The sequence below is a fragment of the Microtus pennsylvanicus genome, chromosome 22, assembly GCF_037038515.1.
Source record: "Microtus pennsylvanicus isolate mMicPen1 chromosome 22, mMicPen1.hap1, whole genome shotgun sequence".
Classification (NCBI taxonomy): domain Eukaryota; kingdom Metazoa; phylum Chordata; class Mammalia; order Rodentia; family Cricetidae; genus Microtus; species Microtus pennsylvanicus.
Window position 1 is genome coordinate 13,364,909 of NC_134600.1, and position 5,752 is coordinate 13,370,660.

Here is a 5,752-nt window from a genome sequence, read left to right on the forward strand (position 1 = left end):
CCAAGGCCATTCTGGACGTAGCAAAGAGTTCAAAAAATACCCAGTGTACCCTTTGTGTAGAATTGTTGGACTAGCCTCTTCCTAAATTTGTCTCATTGTATCATAGTTTCTGCTGACTTCATGTAATTCTTTCATTTCCCCCTAGGAAGTAATAGACCAGGCTGGCTTTGAACTCACAGAGAGGCACAGGGTTCTTCTCCCTGTGTCTTGGGATTAAAGGTATAAACCACCACCACCTGGCAAGATGCTATTTTTCTTTTTTTAATTTTTTTTTTTGGTTTTTCAAGTTTCTCTGAAGCTTTTGAGCCCATCCTGGAATGAGCTTTTAGAAGCCTGTCAGTGAAGAATGACCTGCTGTAACAGTTCACGGGCATACTTAAGAAAATATTCTGAGAATATTTTTGCCTATATATTTAGACTGGCAAGTTGCCTGTTTCTATTTCAATTGTTCAGAGTATACTCTGGACCACTATCCTAAGGGATACTTATGACTAACAGCATATATTGAATGCAGAATCTATCTAGCCTCTGTCCCTTGAGCATTGGACAGAGATCAATGAATAACATCATTAAAGATACTTTTCTTTTTAATCTCCTAAGTGTGTGATGTGATTTCTCAGTGGGAAGGCATATTAATTCTAGAAGAGCTGCATTTCTGTACTGATAGAAATATTGCTTCTGAGTCAACTTCTGTTATGTTGACTCAGGTAGCTTTGGTCCCTCTTTGTTGCTTTCCTAGGCAACCTTGAGTGTCCTCTATATTACACCCTCAAAGTTTTTAAGTGACTGTACCAATTCACAGTATTAAAATTATGTATTTGCTGGGCAGTGGTGATGCATGCCTTTAATCCAAGCACTCGGGAGGCAGATGTATGCAGATCTCTGTGAGTCTGAAGCCAGGCTGGTCTACAAGAGCTAGTTCCAGGACAGTCACCAAAGCTACAGAGATACCTTGTCTCAAAAAAAAAAAAAAAAAGTAGAACGTCAGTGCGTACGTCCGCAGGTTCCGGGGCGCGGGAGGGCGCTGGTGCTGCGAGGAGTCGCCGGCGGTCGGGCAGCGTGGGCTCTCACGAGGCAGCTCGCGGCTTCCGCCCGCGCAGGCCCGCTCAAGATGTCGTACATGCTCCCGCATCTGCACAATGGCTGGCAGGTAGACCAGGCCATCCTGTCGGAGGAGGACCGCGTGGTCGTCATTCGTTTCGGACACGACTGGGACCCCACTTGCATGAAGATGGACGAGGTTCTGTACAGCATCGCCGAAAAGAAATGGAAGATAGTGGGAGATCTTTCTCATCTTGTGTGAAGATATCCCAGCTGTTTGAAAGCAAACGGTGTTGGTGTCGCTTGTGCTCCTGGCATCCTCTGTGGTTCTCGAGCCTGACAGGCCTATCTGCTGCCAATATGAACATCCGCCGTGCTGGGCCCGATGATCTGATGAACAGGCAGCACTGCAACCTGCTGTGCCTGCCCGAGAACTACCAGATGAAGTACTACTTCTACCATGGCCTCTCTTGGCCTCAGCTCCCCTACATTGCTGAGGATGAGGATGGTAAGATCGTGGGCTATGTCCTGGCCAAGATGGAGGAGGACCCCGATGATGTCCCTCATGGACACATCACCTCACTGGCTGTGAAACGTTCCCACCGGCGCCTCGGCCTGGCCCAGAAGCTGATGGACCAGGCCTCACGGGCCATGATCGAGAACTTCAGCGCCAAGTATGTATCCCTGCATGTGAGGAAGAGCAACAGGGCGGCCCTGCACCTTTATTACAACACCCTGAACTTCCAGGTTAGTGAGGTGGAGCCCAAGTACTATGCAGATGGAGAAGATGCCTACGCCATGAAACGAGACCTCTCCCAGATGGCGGAGGAGCTGAGACGCAGCTGGTGCTGAAGAAGGGCAGATACGTGGTTCTGGGTTCCAAGGAGAATCAGGGCAGCACACTTCCTGGTTCTGAAGAGGCCTGTCAGCAGAACCTGGCTGGAGATGACAGTGGCAGTGACAGCAAAGACAGCGCTGATGTTCAAGACAGCTTGCAAGACTTGGATTCCACCTCCTAGAGCCCTCTCAAGCATTGTAGGTTCTTGCATTTTAGCCACAGTTTTCTTGGGAACCCTGGCTCTGCTCTGCAGTATCTACTCTGGAGTCACCACAGTGACCCGAATGGCTTCTCATTGTCAGCGCTTAGCATCAGCCTTCCACATAGCCTAATCATGAAGGCACTCCAGGACACAGAAGCTGCTGTGCAGGAGCCAAGGAACTTTGAGGACTGCCATGGCAGCACCATCCTTGGCTTCTCCCATGCTGCCGGCTGCTGTATTCGGTCTGCAGTTGTCCTGTACTGATTGTGTGTATGCTGTAGGGTTTTGCCTAGAATGCCAAACAGGAAGTGGTGATAACTCAGGAAACTCCCCAGCTTTCAGCGTTTGCCATTATTTAGGTTTTCATTTTTGAATAAGCAGGACCATCGGTAGTCCTTATGCCCTCTGCCTCTGTCTGGTGGAAGTTACCTACTCTTGCCTTCTATGGAAACTGCCCATGCCCTGCCCTCCCTCTTTGAAGAAGACTGTTCCCTTTTGGTGGGAGGAGATAGGTGTTGGACTTCTGCACAAGCAGAATTTGTAGATCTTAAGTAAAGGACAAGCAGAAATCAAATTGTAATCTCTGACCCCCCCCAATAAAAATATTAAAAAGGGAAAAAAAACCAGTAAATAAATAATGCATTTGAGGCATGTAGTTGACTGCCCAATGCAGTCACAGGAAAAGGATTTGCATATGGAGCATTTCTTCTGTCCTCAGACCACAATAGGAAGAATAGATTATTGTGTGCACTGCAGGGGGCACAGCATAGGCAATCAGCTGTTGCAGCCACCACTATGAAAAAGGGCCTGACTGTGGTAGCAGGAGTGGTTTGTAATTGCCCAGCATGTGTAAATTAATGTCATGTGAATGAACACAGACCAGATTGTGTGGGTGTCCAGATTGGGAAGGTTATCTTCAGTGAAGGAACATTGAATTTGCAATTAGACAACTATCCCCTGCAGATATGATCTATCTTTGTTTATTGGTATTTATTGAGCTCTACAATTTCCTTTGCTTCATTCCCTGCCTCTCCACTCCCCACTTCAACCCTCTCCCACGGTCTGCATGCACCCAGTTTACTCAGGAGATCTTGTCTTTTTATACTTTATACTTCCCATGTAGATTAGAGCTCTGTAAGTCTTTCTTAGCATCCTCATTTTTGTCTAAGATCTGGGATTTGTGGTCTGTAGGCTGGCTTTCTTTGCTTTGTGCTTTAAAACCACTTATGAGTGAGTACATGTGATAATTGTCTTTTTGGGTCTGGGTTACCTCATGAAAAATAATGTTTGCAAGTTCCATCCATTTCCCTGCAAAATTCAAGATGTCATCATTTTTTCTGCTGTGTAGCACTCCATGGTGTAAATGTATCACATTTTTCTCATACAATCTTCAGTTGAGCAGCATTTAGGTTGTTTCCAGGTTCTAGCTAGGACAAACAAAGCTGCTATGAACATAGTTGAGCACATGTCCTTGTGGCACAATTGAGCATCCTTTGGATATACACCCCAAAGTGGTGTTACTGGGTCTTGAGAAAGGTAGTTTCCTAATTTTCTGAGAAATTGCCACACTGACATCTAAATGGGCTGTACCAGCTTGCATTCATACCAGCAATGCAGAAATGTTCCCTTTTCCCCACAACCTCTCCAGCATAAGTTGTCATCAGTATTTTTGATCTTGCCCATATATACAGGTGTCAGTTATAATCTCGGAGTTGTTTTGATTTGCATTTCTCTGATGACTAAGGATATTGAATATTTCCTCAAGTGTCTTTCAGCCATTTTAGATTCCTCTGTTGAGTTCTCTGTTTAGGTCTTTACTCCATTTTTATTGAATTATGTGTTCTTTTGATGTCCAATTTCTTGAGTTCCTTGTATATTTTAAAGATCAGACCTCTGACTGATGTGGGGTTAGTGATGATCTTTTCCTATTCTGTAGGCTGTCATTTTGTCTTGTTGACCATGTCCTTTGCTTTACAGAAGCTTTTCAGTTTCAATAGGTCCCATTTATTTGTTTCCCTCAGTGTTTGTGCTGCTGGGGTTATATTTAGGAAGTGGTTGCCTGTGCCAATGCCTTCAAGTGTACTTCCCACTTTCTCTTCTATAAGTTTCAGTGTGGCTGGCTTCACGTTGAGTTCTTTGATCCATTTGGACTTGAGTTTTGTGCATGGTGATAGATATGGGTCTATTTTCATTTTTCTACATGTTGATATCCAGTTATGCCAGCACCACTTATTAAATATGCTTTCTTTTTTTCCATTTGATATTTTTTTGGTTCCCTGTCAAAAATCAGGTGTTCGAAGATGTGTGGGGTTGATATCAGGGTCTTCTGTTTGGTTTCGTTGTTCCACCTGTCTGTTCTTACACCAATACCAGGCTGTTTTCAGTATTGTAGCTCTGTAGTCAAGATTGAAGTCAGGGATTGTGATGCTTCCAGAAGGTCTTTTATTGTATAGGATTGTTTTGGCTTTCCTGGGTGTTTTTTTTTTTTTGTTTGTTTTTTCATATGAATTTGAATACCATTATTTTGAAGTCTTTGAAGAATTTTTCTGGGATTTTGATGAGCATTGTATTCAATCTGTAGATTGCTTTTGGTAAGAAATATGATCAATCTTGCTTGACAGAGTTATGTCTACTTGGAGATTTGCAAAACAGGCCATTTCCTAACTCTGTGTGTCAGGTTACAGATCTCAGAAGTCAACATGTGTATTTCGGCACCATCAATCTATCTCTTGTTAATGACATCCGCTCTCCTAGGGAAGAGCCTACTCTTTTTTAAAGTCAATATAGAAAATTTTAGTTAATCTTAAAAGTGTACTTTTTTGGTTTTTTGAGAAAGGATTTCTTTGTAGTTTTGGAGCCTGTCCTAGAACTAGCTCTTGTAGACCAGGTGGGCCTCAAAGTAACAATGATCTGCCTGCTTCTGCTTCCTGAGTGCTGGGATTAAAGGCCTGAGTCACACTGCCCATCTAAAAGTGCATTATTATCATTACTTTAAAAATCACTTTTTGGTATCAGTTTCAAATACTTTCTTTTTTTCTTTTTCTTTTTTTTTTTGGATTTTTGAGACAGGATTTCTCCATAGCTTTTCGTTCCTGTCCTGGTACTAGCTCTTATAGACCAGGCTAGCCTCAGACTCACAGAGATCCTCCTGCCTCTGCCTCCCAAGTGCTGGGATTAAAGGCGTGCTCCACAACCGCCCAGCTCAAATACTTTCTTTAAGTGTGTTGTTGCTCTTATCTCTATTTGTTTCTGTTATCCAATGTTTCTAAGTCATTAATAGTTTCATTTCATTTCTTTCAAGTTATGTTGATTTCTATGTAGATCAATGTCTCCTATACATTAGGCTTGCCTCATGCTGTGTAATTGAGAATTATTTTGCCGGTCGGTGGTGGTGCACACCTTTAATACCAGCCCTTGGGAGGCAGAGGCAGGCAGATCTCTGGGAGTTCAAGACCAGCCTGGTCTACAAGAGCTAGTTCCAGGACAGTCACCAAATCTACACAGAAACCCTGTCTCGAAAAAAAAAATGAGAATTATTTGAACACCTAAATCTGCCTCTGCTGCCCAGTTCTGGGACGACAGTCCTGCAACTCCTTCCAGGTTTGTCCTTCACTAGTCAGTTAGAAAGAAAAATAGAGCAGTTAATGAGTGTCTGTTGATCTTTCTGACTT

At 43.7% G+C, this 5,752-nt stretch overlaps 2 pseudogenes; both read left to right on the forward strand.

The window, feature by feature from the left end:
* Nucleotides 1-995: 995 nt before the first annotated feature.
* Nucleotides 996-1,303, forward strand: LOC142839975 (thioredoxin-like protein 4A pseudogene; annotated as a pseudogene).
* LOC142839972 (N-alpha-acetyltransferase 11-like) lies at nt 1,267-2,704 on the forward strand (annotated as a pseudogene).
* Nucleotides 2,705-5,752: the final 3,048 nt, after the last annotated feature.